Raw genomic sequence first — 15,948 nt, forward strand, 5'->3', positions numbered from 1 at the left:
TGTAATTGAGGCAGTTTTCCTTCAGTCTGAATTTTATGAACTTCTAGTAGCCTCAGCTTCAATAACTATTTTCTTAGGAAGGCTGTATTTTTATAAATTTATTAAGCTTGATTTTTCCCTGAAAGCAAATATGACTACATTTATTATTCTCATTTTGAAAATAAAACCTTAAATCATAATCTTTAGATAAAGGACTTTCCTTTCATGGTCCCAAGTAAAAAGAAAATCTGTTTCACTGTTTACTTAACATTTGATGGTGATGCAATAAATAAAACATTAGCCAAAGAGTGACTGTGTCTTTCTCTGCTTTTTCTTTCTACAGGTTGTATTTCATGTGGATGTGGGTATGATGTGCCACAGCAACATGACGTCTTGGTAAGGTGAGTCTGTCAAGACTACTTTAAAGAACATTCTCACTGCAGAGTTCCCAGGTCATGACATTGTATTGTTGGTATTCCTAGCCTAAATGCTGATGAAAATGGGATCTTTTTTGCTTTCTTGGTGATCTTTGGTAGAGAAAATTGAATTCCAGTTTCCATGGAAATACTATATGTGGGTTGGTTTATTTTTTTTATGGGACTTGTATTAAAAGTGAAATCAGGAAATATCTAAAAAGTCTATTGAGGTAAGGTCAAAGCAATATCAAAACAGAGGTTATATGTCTTATCCTTCTTATAGAACAGCCATAGTAGAGAGCTCCAATAGTGGACATGTCTTATGTTGAAACAGTTAGTACATTATATATGCAAGAAATAATATCTTGATTAATATTCTTACCCAATCTGTACATATGTAATTTTTCTGCTAATATATTTTGGCACCAAATATGTAATTGTGAACATTCACTTCCAAAATTTTCTTGATTTGGATGCCGTCATTCTTGCTGATTGATGTTTTATTTATTGCATTGCCACCAAATGTTAAGTAAACAGGGAAGCAATCTTATACTATAGCTGGTTAAGGTGCTACAAGAGCAGGCAGGCAAACATCTGAACGAATGGCTTTTCCTGTCTCATTCATGACCCAGTGGGTAAGATCTTGATTCTCTTTGGCAGGTAGAGGAAAATATCCTTGAGTTTTCAGATTCCTGTTAGTTCATGCTGCCATTTAGGTGTTGATAATAACTAATAAAGGGAGTTGTGCAGCAGTTTGGAGTAGTAAAATGAATGTTGGCCCATCAGGTAACATCCCTTCGTATGAATCTTGTTTTTTATCTGACCATGTCTGTGATCATGTGCAAAACATGTCACTTTTTACAGTCATAGTCTCTCTATCTGTAAAATGAAGTGCTCCTCTGAGGTGATCCTCAGTCTTAATAATAGGTTTGTGATTCTATGGATTTTTAATGAATGATTTTTTTTTTTCTGTCTGATGAATGGTACTAGTGCTCTGGTTGCCAGAATGATCACACTGTATGCAATTGGACAGATCGATTATGAACATGATAAGCATTTAAAATAATGTGATTTTCTAATGTCTGGAGTATTTCTAAATAAAACCAGAGGCTAATGAACTGCTTTGTTTGATTCAAGATGCTATAGTTTTTTTCCTTCTTTTGCTAAATCTCTTTCCAGGAGGCATGGGTGTCGATTGGATGAAATATTAAGAGCCCTTCCAATTCTATGATTTCATGAAATATTACCTGATAATACCATATATTGGTATTGAAAGAGATGGGAACTTTTCCTGATTTCTATTCCTCTTTTCTCTTCTTTTTTTTTTTCTCCTAGAAAAACAATATTTCTTTCCTAGATGACTGTATCTCTTTGTAGTGCAGAATAATTAGAATATTCAAAACCAAAGAGTCACTTACTGCCATCACCTTTTGTGAATGTTCAACCATATTTTAGTTGAACTTGCAGGTTTATGAAAATTTCCTTATCAAATCACCCCTCATACAACACTGAAATATTAATACTGACCATGGTGTGAATGTGTTAATTTTAGTAGGAGTACTTTCAGATGCTAAGTAATTAGTCTTGCAAGTAACTGATAAAAACCGCTGTCATATCTATGAGAATTTGAGAATCTTGTAACTTTTCTTTCTGTTGTAAGTGCATATTCAGGTTGCTGGAAATAATTTTTTTAACTTTTATTAGTCATTATTTTTAGTGAAAAGATGCATGTCTCAGGATATTTATACACTTACCTGGAAAATATAGAAGGAATCAGTGATATATGTGGTGCCAAGCACATTATATATCTTTAATGCTTAAATATTTCAAATTATATATATATTCTCCCCAGGGTGATTAGATAGATCCTTTCTGGAGTTACAGTAATAAAGGCTTTATTTGCCTAAAGGGACAAAGGGAACCATTTAGGAGAATGAGGCAGTTAAACAATTATATAACATTCTGAAAATACTCAGTATTTCCCACCTTTTGATTTTCACTTCTGGAAGCTGCTTTTCTCACACTAGCAGATTAGAGTAGTTAGATCCTCAAACCCCCCTCCCCTGTCATTTTTTTTTCACCATGAAATTATATATTCTTTTATAAAAACATTTTCTGAATAATTAGTGCTTACATTGAATTTTATGAACTTAACAATATAGGATTTGAGATGTTTTACTCCAAAGAATTAACATAAAATAATTTTTTAAAGTACACTTTTGTGAAAGTATTATCACCTCCAAATTGTGTCTTGCAAATCCTGTCCATATTATCACTTCCATATATTCAGGATGAGAAATAAAACAAATGGAATGAAACAAAACCAAACAAACAAAAGGAAGAAAATTCTAGGGGAGAATAATCTATCATAAAACAAGAATAAAAGCCCTTGAATCTACTGGTGGGAGAAAAAGCAGGTGGGAAAAATAGATGAGTAAATATAATTTATGGCTGATTCAAAAATCTCAGTATAGTCTAGAGTATCAGTCTATAGAAATACAAAACAGTTGCCCAAAATTGTTAATAAGTGCTAACACTAACCAAATTAAAGATGCAGTTCTCCCTTCTGCTGGTCCCTTTCCTACAAAAAATAATTAGCAATAAAATTGAAGGCAACAGAAACTAGAAGTGAAGATCTTGGGAAATCCACTAAATGGATTATCATTTTCTAACAATTGTTTATTAGACTGTATTTGTTATTTTGGTATGCAGGAACAGTTTTTCTTTGTCTTCCTAGATGTTAGGTATGTTATATTTATCTTTGGCAGAACATCTAGCATCTGATAGGAATTCTAAACACCACATGGTAAGATGACAGTTTTATTATCTGTGGGTCTTAATAGCCCTGGCAAATAGCAAATAGCACCATTTCTTTCTTCCAGAGAAAAGAGAAATACAGACAGAAGAAGTTTAAGTGAATGAGTTATGTAGGCTGGTCACAGAATCTTTTCTAAGTAAGTAGTCTATTAGGGAGTTGGCAGTCTTCTAAAAAGAAAATGAGTTCTGATGACGAAACCTGGATTTGTTTCTCAGCACTGACTTTGTAGACATAGATCCTTGAGGAAGTTACCAAATTTCTTTATGTTTACTTAAGAGTAAAATGTGAAGATAGAATGATTAAATGATCTCAAAACTCCTTTTCAGTTCAGGTTGTTTATGACATAATAATGTCATAAGTCCTAAGACTTACTAGGACTTAGTATGTATCAGACCCTGTAGGATACTATCATTTTAAGAGTTTTACGTGGATTGAATAATTGTCAAACAACCCTGTGAAATAGGTACTATTATTAGTTGGCTTTTATGAGGAAACTAAAGCTTAGGGATTCAAGTATCAAACAATGCACATGTTTAGGAACAGCAGAGTTGAATTTTTAAATGAGGCCATCTGACTCCAGGTTCACCAGCTTAAGGGCCATGCTGTATATCCCTAACATTATCCACAAGCCAGTCAAGACTTTGGAAGTCACAAGTATGTGAAACTGCATTCTTCCAACTTTATTTTCCTGGAGTAGATAGTTACTTGCTCATCAGCCTGGTTTATGCTACAATGAAACATACTTCCCGTTTGGTTAACATTTTCTGTTCATCCTCACTCTTTAGCTATAATCTAGAGAGTAGCACATCTTCCAATGGAATATTTCTACTGAGTATTTTCCAGAGACTGCCCATGCAGTCATTGAACATGAATCAGAGGGAAGGTTTGCGGAAATTATAAATGAACAGTCAAGGGAGAGTCTTTTGTAGCAAAATTATAGGAGTGTCTCCTTAGGTCAAAGTCAAAGTAAGGATGAATTAACTCCCGAAGCAATTTCGAAAAGGTGAAATTCAATGATATTGCAGTTGTTGGACCAGGTGTTAAAATGTTATTGGGTGTTAATTTAATTTTCATCCTGTCAACACTCATCTGAACTGTAACAGCTGCTAAACACGGTTCCACAAGAGCAAACCATCCACAGAGAGGAAGCAGATGCCTAATCAATAGGGCCAATAGAAATGTATGGCTCAGCTAAGCAACCTGCACAAGGGGGAATGAATCCCATAGGGCTTTGTCTTACCTGAATGGAAAAGAACTTTAAAGATAGTGAGACTATTTAAGCAGTAAGAAAAGAAGACTGAAAGTCCTAGGTTGGCTTCCTATTGTATTGACTCTTTCTTTCTTCCTTTCCTTCTTTCCTTCCATCCTTCCTTCCTTCCTTCCTTCCTTCCTTCCTTCCTTCCTTCCTTCTTAAATTCTGCATGACCTTGGATTGACAATTCCTTGGTTTCTCAGTTCTCCCGAGGTTTCAGAGGTATTGAGGTTGTTTCAAATCTATTGCTGTCTTTACTGCTGTTATCATCTCACAGGCCTTGCACAGTTCAGAGTAAAAACTGACTGCTTCTTTACAAAAGTTATTAACATGAGAACGATACTAATGATGATGTAATAGTAGTTAACAGCTGTTCTTTGCATCCTAGGTGGATAGGAATAAATAACGTGTAACTGAGAAAGGCATTTTGAATTTGAGTAATTTTTTGACTGCTATACTTGCTAACATGATAGGATATATAATTTCCCCTATTGGAGATTTTCAAATAAAGTGGTAGATTACTATGTTTATGCCAAGTGGAATCTTACCTAGAAATTGTGGTTTGACTATATTAACCTCTTAAAGTTAATTAATTTGCCATGCATTTAATAATTTTTTGTAAGTTAGTATGCCTCATCAAAAATATCACCTTTGTTTAATGCATCTCAAACTTGGCTATAAATCCTTCTGGGATTATGTGGTTGTGTGCCAGCAACTCTCTAAACTCTCCTACATGGGAGAGTTGTGTCATCCTGGAACTTCAGTATTATTAGAAGGTTTGGGAGTTGTTTTTCTTTTTTCTTTTTCTTTTTTTTTTTTCTTTCTTTAATAAGTGAAAGCAACTGGATTTAAAGGAATAGAATGCAAATTTTATGTAGTTATTAAAATGATTCATCTTTCAAACAGTTTGAATGATAGACTTTTTTGGCCTATATGCAGACACTTGGCAATTGTTCTCCTTTTAGGGATCAGCAGGGAAAAGATTCACTATGGCTACTCATCTAATACGTTCTCCTGAAGGAGAAATCTTTTCATTTTCCCGAGCTTGTTAAATGTCAAATAAAGCAAAACAACACAAAACAAAGAAACACCTGTCTTCTACTTAGAATTTCACAGTGCTTATATTGTTTCCCTTCTTCTGCTTTCTATTTCTTTGGAAAGTAAAAGCTTTAAGGAAGTATGCAGTGTGGGTTATTTTATCCCATACTGAAATGGTAGTACTGTGACCTTATTGCAAAAAAAGGTTAGGTTTGAGGAGATAAAATAATTGTGGCATTTGGGCTGACGAACTGGCCTTTTTAATATTTTTGGAGGTAAGGTGAATTATTATTGGGGAGAATTCAAAAGACCATCAGAGGCACATTGAGAATTTTGTATTATGAAATTCTTATCCCAAACATAAATGCAAATAAGGCAGATAAAGGGAACTGAGCCAGGCTTTTAATAAAACAATAATTTTGAAATGGCTCTTTGGAGATCTTAGTAGAAAAACAAAAGGTAAAAGCAAGAATTATATTTATTAGCATTTAACTGAAACTGGGAACAAGAGCCAATATTAGTTATGTTTAGTATGACAACATACTACATGGTTCCAATTTTGTGTTAGGTATTTGAAAAGTCTAAATTTTGGTGCAGCAATATATTAGAAATTCTTTCTTCCCTTCCTTTCTCCTCTCCCCCTCTCATCTTCCTTCTTCCCTGCTCCTCACCCTTTTTCCTACTGGTAAGAAATGAATATAGATGGAACACTTTAATGAATGGATTTTGTACAATTTCAGTGAAGAAATATGTACTTAACAGGTTAAATTGGGTTTCTCAGTGTGTTCACACTTTATCAGAGTTATTTATAATATAACCTGTATTCTTATGGCTGTGGATGAATTTCATTATACAATTTATATAAAATAGATAATAGATTAATGAATGTTATTATTTCCTTACTTTCACTAATTAGGTTATTATTAAATGAGATCAACTAAATTCTGAAGCTTTTAATGGAAAATTGATGTAGCTTTTGTGAGCCCTAGAAATCTTATTTCTTTGTTCTATCACTGTAATATATAGAGAGATTCATCATCAAAATTTGATATTTAAATCAAATTAAAGGTTATGATCAGCCTTAGAAAATTTATGAAAAAATTAAAGTTCATAGAGAAATTAAGGTTTTATCTTTTCACTTACAACTAGAAGGCTTTCTAAAGAGAAAACTGCTTACAGCTATTCACTCTTTTTTTAGTGATTTCACAACAAAAATGAACAATTTCAGGTGCCATTTTATTTTGACTATGCTGTCTAGTAACTAGTGTGATTGTGTGATAGGGCAGAGTAAGCAAAAAATGAGAGACAAAGGAGGAGATAGAGAGAATGCTAGTAACAGATTCTCTGAAAACCCCTGTAAAATTTAGACATGTTTTAATCTTAATTGGTTAGTTCACATTTCACTCAAGAATTTAGTGGGGAAGATATTTGTTATATTTGTTGATATTTGTTATAACTTTATTTTCCTGTATATCCTTTATATAGGGTTTTAGGTTTATTATACATTTTGAAGTTATAATAATATGACATCCTACTACTGTTATCATACAAGTAAATACTCATTGCCTTTTTTCTATGGAACTTCAGAGGTTTTTAGTAAATGCAGTCATTTACTCATCCTTTAAGTCTATGCTTAAGTTTTAGAGTGGCTTATCTTTCGTCTAGAATAGGGTAGGTCTCCACCTTTCTAACACCTTTAATGAATTATTTAGTGTTTGTTGTCTTCCTCAATGTACCTCTGTGCTTATCACAATACCTGGTACATGATGTGTTGAATTAAATTGAACAGAATTTCTCAGATACTCCTTTATATTTATTTGAAAAAGCTTATCCGCATTTGCTAGTTGGAGGAAACCAACAAAAAGAGATTAAGATTTGCTCATGATCTCATGATCTCTTGAATCGCTAGAATCCTCATTTACTGAGTTTTATTCTAATGCTCTTCTTAAGGTAATACTATAATCCTTAAACCTAAATGTAGCCTATGGCTAATGAAAGCTGAATACTAAGACATATATCTAAGCATAGCCTAGAATTCAAAAATGTTGGATCTTGCACTAATCCTGCTACTAATAAGTTTGGAAAAGTTTCTTGTATAAGTATGAATATAAATGACCTTTGCAGAAGTTGTTTTCTTGTTTCATAACTCTAATAACATTATACTGAAGTTATTTTAAAGTATATTTTCAAGATATTTGGTGCAACATGGTCGTTTGAGAATTCCATACTTTACTTTTTCTCCAGAGCACTTAGCATTATGTTACATTTGTATATTTTGTGGATGGTTTTTTCATTCTAGGTGGAAGCTCTTTGGAAGGAGGGACTTTGTTTAGATTGTTCATTTCTGAACCCCCCTCTTAGAAAAGTGCCTGGAGCAGCACTGATGGCCAGTTAACATTGGATAAGTCAGTGAATGAATGGATCATACTTGTGGGTGATCAGCAATGCCTCTACAGCTGAGCGTTCAGTCTTGGTGAACTCTGACCTACCTTAAGGGACCCTACTGTAAGCTTTCAGCTCTACTTTCTGGCAGTTGTTCTGATAGTACCCTTGCTTTGGTTTTGGCTTTGGCTTTGGTTGCTTCTTCATTTTTATCTTTTGTCCAGATGAATTCACTGGGATTCTGTTGTGGCTAGACATCAATGTGGGATCTCCCTCCACTGTTTCTCTAAGATTTTAAGGTTGTGGCATTTCTTGTTGCTTATAAGGAATGGTTTTTGTAGGGTGGACCAGTCAAGGATGATAACTTGCTAAGGTGCTGTGCTCAAATTCAGAGATTTATGCTCAGGTGGGCTTGCTCGTGTAGGCCATCTACTGGTGACGTTTACCTCAGCAGTGGGTAACTGAGATGATACAGATATACCATGCGTCAAATAAAATAATATTATAATGCTAACTAATCTCGGAAAAAGATAACTGTTTTGTGGAACAGAAGGAACCAATATAAATGAAAGAGCTTATTCTAAGCAGTAATTGTTACTCATTACTGTCATCTAATTTTGACTTTAAATTCCAAGCCTAAGTATCTTACCCTGGATCTTTTGATAGTATCAGATGGCCCTTGGCTTTCCTAAGAATTAAGACTCTTTCCATGTATAGGTGTTGAAGATTTACTTTGCCACGTAGGCCAAATGACTGAAGAATCAATTTGTGTTTTAAAATATAGGAAGTATCACAGGAATAATGTAACTATGACATGTTTCCAAGAAATGATTTGGAATAGATTTTATTGGACAAAATATATTCATAGTATGTGACTGCTCTATAAATTTGGTCCTACAGTAGTAGAATATGTGTCTGTTTGTAGATGCAAGAAAGAGGAAAAATATAATTTGCTGCTATGCTGTGGTAATAATAAGTTCCTAGAGGGACATCAGGCTAAAAATAATTTATTGAAACTGCCCTCGATTTCTAAAGACATTTCTGAGTTGCATTTAGAACATAGCCATTGATTACAAAGTGTGATTTGAGAAGGCAAAAGAGGCCAATTTTCCTGCAAACAAATTAAGAGATGCATATTGACTGCAGGGAAGTATGTCATCACTGAGAAATCGAAAGCAATGGGACTTTAAGAAATCAATCAGCAGTCCAGTCAAATTAGTTTTTTTTCCCCTCATACTTTGTTGCTGGAACCCTATGTGGGATGTACATATTTTCAGCAGATATAAATTTTTTATTTTTATAGTAAATGCAGGTCCATAAAATGAATAGAGGGGCAGGTTACAGGTTCTAATTCATTCACATTGCATATTTTCAGAACCCTAAAAAAAAAAAAAAAAACCCAGAAGTTCCCTGAAATCCTATGTAAGTGTACATTCCTCTATAATAAATTTTGTCCAGTGACCCATTTTTCTTAGCACTTTGGGTGCCCTATGAGAAGGTATGACTCTAATCCGAGACCAATAACCAGTTGCCACATTTATTTTAACATTTTGGGGAATAAGAAAAAAAAAACAGTATTTTTTTCAATACAATTGCATTACATTCTAGTCAGTTCTACATGGAGCTGTATGCTATAAGATTTCAAGTTTATTTTTTTTCCTGAAATAGTGATAGGAAAATATTTTTAAAGGTAAAAATTCAAATAACGCTGTTAGTCAGATCTTAAGCACAAAATGAGTCATTTGAGCATACGTATTTGCTCATTGTGGTGCTAAATGCTCTTTGTTTTTTAAGAGAATAAAACAGAGTTGATAGTTAACAAGTGCCCAATATGCCCCAAATTTCTTATCTTCAACAGGATGACATATACTTTTTCCAGAAACCTTTTTAAAAAGTACTTTTAGGGAGTTAAAACATGTCCTCCAAATATATCAAGTTAGGATGTAGTAGGTGGTTGATAAAATGAGACTAAGTTATGTATAATAAGCTAGTTTTAAAATACCTAAGTTAAATTCAACTTGATTAAGTACTATGTGCAAAGCCCTGTGCTAGCTGCACTAGAGTATCAAAATGCCTTCGATACACTTTTTATTCTCAAAGAGATTATACTCTAATAGTGTGTTCAATTAATACAACGTAGACTCATAAATAAGTAGTGGCACAGATTTGAATGCATTTCTTACTAGAAAATGTCCATTTTCCTTCTATAACTGATCTAGGACAATAAAAGTAAAAATATTTTAAATGTTTTAGTTTTTCTTTATTTTAGAAGATATATTTAGGGATATTAAAAACAGTAACACATATTGTATATTTTATAATTACAAATATAATGCATGCCAAGAGTAGAACATTCAGATAGCATGAATTAGCTCAAAAAAGAAAATAAAAAGGATTCATGATTTTATCTCTTAATAATGAGCGCTGCAACATAGAAGTAAACCCTTTTGACTGCTATTGACAAAATATATTTCCTATATTTTCTCCAGTTTTGTTTCAAGATTACAGAATAAATGTATACTGCAGTCATCCTTTGCTGCCTCAGACCTTAGTTAGCAATGACAGGTATAAAAGTAAATAAATGTGTGTATATGTAATGTATAAATATGTATATATATATAGTATATATACTATATATATAGTGTGTGTATTTATGTGTATATGTGTGTATATATATAAAGCATATATAATATATGCAATTTATATTGTATATACTCGTATATTGTATATAGATTATATATATTAACTACTGTAAAGATTTATATATACTCTGGTTTCTCTTCAAATCATATAAATCGTGGAATGCGAAATCATATAAATCATGGGACACGTGGGTGGCTCAGTCAGTTAAGTGTCTGACTCGATTTCAGCTCAGGTCATGATCTCAGAGTCGTGAGATCTAGCCCCACGAGTCAGGTTCCCCACTGGGCATGGAGCCTGCTTAAGATTCTCTCTCTCTTCCTCTCCCTTTGCCCCTCCTCCTCCTCAGTACTTTTGCAGTTTTCTTCATTTTAATCCTAGATGTTTTGGACAAAGTTTATAAATATTTTCATATTTTCACTGTTATGATCTTTTTCTATTTTCTAAGCTACAAAATTACTAAGTTTTGCATATTAATTTTTAAACTATCTTCCTCAGTTCCCTAATTTAGTTTTATTTGACTGTATTAATTATTATTCTTGATGTACCCTCAGAGTGTCTTCTGATTGCCAAGATTTTTTTTCCCAACACGCATTCTGACTCAAGCTGTATACATTTGCAATATCTGATTTTTAACCACACACTCTTCATCCTATTGACCCAGAGTGAAAATTGATACTCTTGTCTGAAGGACTGTTCCCTTGAGTATATTTAAACCAGACCGATCTCTGTGTTTAATCTGGGTTCATCAGGAACCATTAGCTTTGATTGGTTTGTTTTTCTCCCCCTCCATCTCAGGACTTGATTCTATTGAGTTAACAGCTATTCTCCCCAGAGAATAGCTACCACAAACCTGTTTCAAGTAATTCCAATCTCTTGCTTATAGAAATTGAACTGATCTTTTTTTTTTTCCTTTTTAGTTTTATTTGAAGAACTGCTGTAATGAATTCTGTATTTGTTCAAATCTTTGAAGATCTGTGAGGACAAAACAGTTACTCAAATCTCTATCATGTTAGCATGCTATTTATCATACTTTCCAATCGTCATTGCTGAATTATGCAATCCAGTTGAAAAGAATAAGCATTATTTATTGAAGACTCATATGCTGAGTCTCATTAAATCAGTCAATCTCATTAATCATGATTTGACTAACTTGAGATTTATAGTATTTCAGAAAAGAACTAGGTGTATGTTTATTTTTGCGAAGTATCAGAGAAATAGATTAGTAAGCATTTTAGTAATATAAATAAGACTGGAAGAATTATTAGGAACAGACTATATTTCTTTTAAAATATTGTAGCATAACACATTACTCAGAAAATAACGTAATCTCTTGAATTATTGAATTTGCTAGGGAGCAAATTACATCTATGAGCCCCATCATAGCTCTTTTATAATAGTGCTTAATTAAGTTGTGCTGCTAATAATGTGCAATCCATCCCTGAGTACAGTAAAACTCTCATTCAGATTTTACTACTATAATTCTGAGGTAGAAAAACCACTGTATTATCATTCAAAACATATAGTTCTCGCTCTACTTTTGAATATCTATGACTTATGACCTCAAATAAATAATTTACTTCTTCTGACTGTAATTGCTTATTACTTAAATGAAAAATAAAAGCACTGTGCATACCTCACAGAGTTACTTTGAGAGTTACATGAGCTTGAGTCCAAAAGCTATCTTTAAAAATCATAAATCAACAAAATCCTAACTACTCATTACTATGTACTAGAATACTTTTACTATAAAGTCACAAGATGATTTTGTCTTCAGTTTTTGAATTCTGTATGGTAAGGAGCACAGTGGCTTGTGTTAGCTTGTCTAAATTGCAGTTTGTATGAGACAGCTTTGATAATTGCCTTGGCTACAAAATTCTTGAGTAATTCTCAGTTTCACTTAAAATATTTGAATGAGTGAATAAATACCACTGATATCATGGAAAAATAATAAGATTCCTCATTTAAGCTCTCAAACCCTTTCCGTTCTGTAAATTAAACTCATCACTTGTATTTAAGAGTAAATTCTGATAAGCCCGCATTTACTGCTATACTGTTACAGCATAGATTTTACATGTGACAGGTTTTAAATTAATGATGCTGGGGTACCTGGGTGGTGCAGTCAGTTGGGCATCCAACTCTTGGTTTCTGCTCAGGTCATGAACTCAGTGTTGTGAGATCAAGCCCCAAGTCGGGCTCTGAGCTTGGCGTGGAGTCAGCTTGAGATTCTCTCTCCCTCTGTAGCTTCTGCTTGTGCTCGCTCTCTCTCTCAAATAAATAAATAAATAAATAAATAAATAAATAAAATATTGTTTTTCCATAAAATCAAAAAGAAAACTCTACATAAAGCAAGCTCAAAATACATCCTTACAAGAAATTTTATAGACAAGTAACAAAGTTTAAGACTTGCTTATTATGCTGTCAGTGATTACATTAAAAAAAAACTATAACCTATTTTTTTAAGATTTTACTTATTTAGATTCAGATTTTTCCTTATTTACTTACACAAGAGCGAGAGAGAGAGTGCACAAGCTGGGGGAGAGGCCCAGGGAGAGAGAGAAGCAGGCTCCCCGCTGAACAAGGAGCCTGATGCCAGACTCAGTCCCAGGACCCTGGGGTCATGACCTGAGCCAAAGGCAGAAGCTTAACCGACTGAGCCACCCTGGCTCCCAGAAAACTATAACCTATTGTTGAAGACTAAATATGAAAAAAAATTGAAGTATTATATTAAGTCTCCTTGTATACTGAGGCACTTTTCTTCTTCCAGATAGCTACTACATGAGAAGCACCCCTTGTTTAGGGGAGCACAATCTCAAGAGAATAGCAGAACAAAGGCAAAAACCTAATATTCTTGTCTTTTGTATTTTAAAGGATACTGTCCAGGTATAAGACTACAAAATTAGGGAGAGGGTACATACCACACAGAAGCAAGTTTTTTTTTCCCCCCAGAACTCTTGCCAGAGTAGAGAAAGCTCTTTAGAGCTGAAAGGCGTTTAGCCATCAAGATGCTGTATGACTTTCTTACCCTTTCCTGTTCCACTTCAGGTGATTCTAAACTGATGGGGAGAAAGTAGAATCCCCTGATAACTTTAGGGATTTGCAGTTAGGTAAAAATTTGTGCTGTCACGGTTCTATGTGTCTTCTTGGCAGAAGATAATAGAATGAAATGGCTAAATGGATTCTCCATGCACCAAGACTTACAGTATAGGTGGATGCTTTTTCTAAATGATGTTGGCATAGCTTTGTGAGTCAGAGAAATTGGAGGAGACTAGCAGCAGCTTATGTGGCATGGATCATATGATGAGACCACATGAGAATATACACCTCAGATGATACCATTGTGAGGATTTTAATGTCAGATTGAAGAATATACCTCAGTGGATATCACTATAGCAATAGTGACGGAGGACAAGATACCACCATCTCCCATTCCACCTCTCAGTAAAATGACTTTAGTATTTATATACAATACTAAGAAGAAAAGGAAAGGTAGGGGGAATCCTTCAGCCTGCCTTGAATTGGCAAAATGATATATCTTTTTTTATTGGGACAAAATGGGATTAAGATTGAAACTAGGTTGAGTTTTAGAAAATAAAGAAAATTACTGTTTTGTACAGTTGAGTTTGATAGTGTTGTTCTTAGTACCCTAATCTTACTATTCTATTGATTGAGCTCTCTTCCTAACACAGAATTCACCATAGTAACTTATTTTTATATATGTAAAACACAAAACAGAAAGATAAGGAAACTGGCATCACCTTAACAAGTTTTCTCCTTTTCCTTTGACATAGGCTAAGTTTATCTGCAAGGGAGCGGTCTCAGTTCTTTCTAGTGTCGTGTTTGGATGCTAGGAATAAGTTTATTTCTCTCTCTGCCTTTTTATCCACTTGAAGATGATTTGAGGAAAGTTCTCACTCTATCGCAGATGGGTAGAAAGAAGCTTTGTTCTTTATTAAAATCCTTTCTAGGTAATGATTTTTTGGTTCTAGGTGATGATTTTTTGTTACAAAATATTTTTAACCAATGGTGGCTCCTAAATTTCTCTCGAGGAGCTTAGTGAGGCAATCTGCCTAGAAGATGGGGAAGTGGCTGCATTTACAGAGACACATCGTGTGTTATTTGGATAGAGGTAATAGAAAAATTAACAAGGCTTACTCCTCATCCCTTACCCAATGGCATCTGCAGATGACAAAACATTTCATTATTGGTTCTCCTGTGTGCTGCCTTCTGGGATTGCTTGTATATTTTATTTAATTGGTAGTATATTCTCCTTCAAATTTGGTCAAGGATTAGGTAGAGAAGATGATTCTCAGTGGTCTTAGCCTGACCAAGGAAAAATGTCCATAGAATGTTCTTGGATATGTTAGAACTGAGATTATATATGGAAGCCTCAAAAATAAAAATAAAAGCGGAAACCTTTGATCTTTCATTTTTATTTTCAAGTTGTCTTAAATTATGTCACAGGAGGCATTCTAGATCTATATTTTATTGCTCTTCAGTGTACTATACATTCCCTAATCCAACTCTCAGACTTAATTCCTCACTTAAATAAGACATGAATGTATCAATGTATTTAATCTTAAAATGGCAAGATAGCAATCTTCTATTTCTGTGGTAATTGTTTTATCTAACTCTGAAACTTGGAGAGAAATATATTGTAGGACCTAGAAACTATATGACTTAATAAATTTGATTTAATTCTTCAGTAAAAATACTGAGGATTTTGGTCCAAGTAGTAGAAAGTTCACCAACCTATTCATTTAACAAATACCTATTTAACACGTACAATGAAAAAGGCACTTGTTCTAGACATGAGGATGTAGTCATTAAAACCACCAATTCTCTTCTTCTCTCAAAATCCTGGTAGAATGAGCAGACAACAAGTAATAGGCTACTAAAAAAAAATAGCCAGAAATACGGTGAGTACTATGAAAGCAATAACAAGCAACAACGAGGTCTTCTAATGAGTGCCTGGGTGGTTATTTTACAATGATTTTTGGGGAATATTCTTCTGAGAAGGTAGTATTTAAGCCGAGTCCTAAATAATAAGAAGAAGACAACTATGTGAAGATTATCTGGGAGAGTTTGGGAAGCAAAAGGACAATTTTATGAATAGCAATGCTGGAGTGTCAAGTCTCCTAGATGAGAGTGATGGCAGCATGAGGGGAAACAAGTTTAGAGGGGTAGATGTGGGCAATTACTGTCTGTAGGAAATTGGATTTTATTCCCACAGTGATAAGAACCTAGGGTAGGTTTTAATACAAGAGCATATAAAGTGATTTGTTTGATAATTTAAAAATACTACTCTCTCTGTTATAATCTCAGTGATAAAATAATATATCTGAAATTTACTTAAAAAAAACATTTGAGAAGTATTGGGTGGGAGCAAATGAAGTTCAGATGAAACAAGATTAGCCATAGTT

The 15,948-nt window shown here is 33.8% G+C and overlaps 1 long non-coding RNA gene across 1 annotated transcript in view; it reads left to right on the forward strand.

Annotated features, from left to right (window-relative positions):
- Positions 1-15,948, forward strand: part of LOC113266082 (uncharacterized) — a 634,890-nt gene that overhangs the window by 198,177 nt on the left and 420,765 nt on the right. The window contains exon 4 of the long non-coding RNA XR_008957174.1: positions 323-380. This is a non-coding gene — a long non-coding RNA (uncharacterized LOC113266082). The remainder of the gene's footprint in view (positions 1-322; positions 381-15,948) is intronic.

This window comes from Ursus arctos, unplaced genomic scaffold, assembly GCF_023065955.2.
Source record: "Ursus arctos isolate Adak ecotype North America unplaced genomic scaffold, UrsArc2.0 scaffold_37, whole genome shotgun sequence".
NCBI lineage: Eukaryota > Metazoa > Chordata > Mammalia > Carnivora > Ursidae > Ursus > Ursus arctos.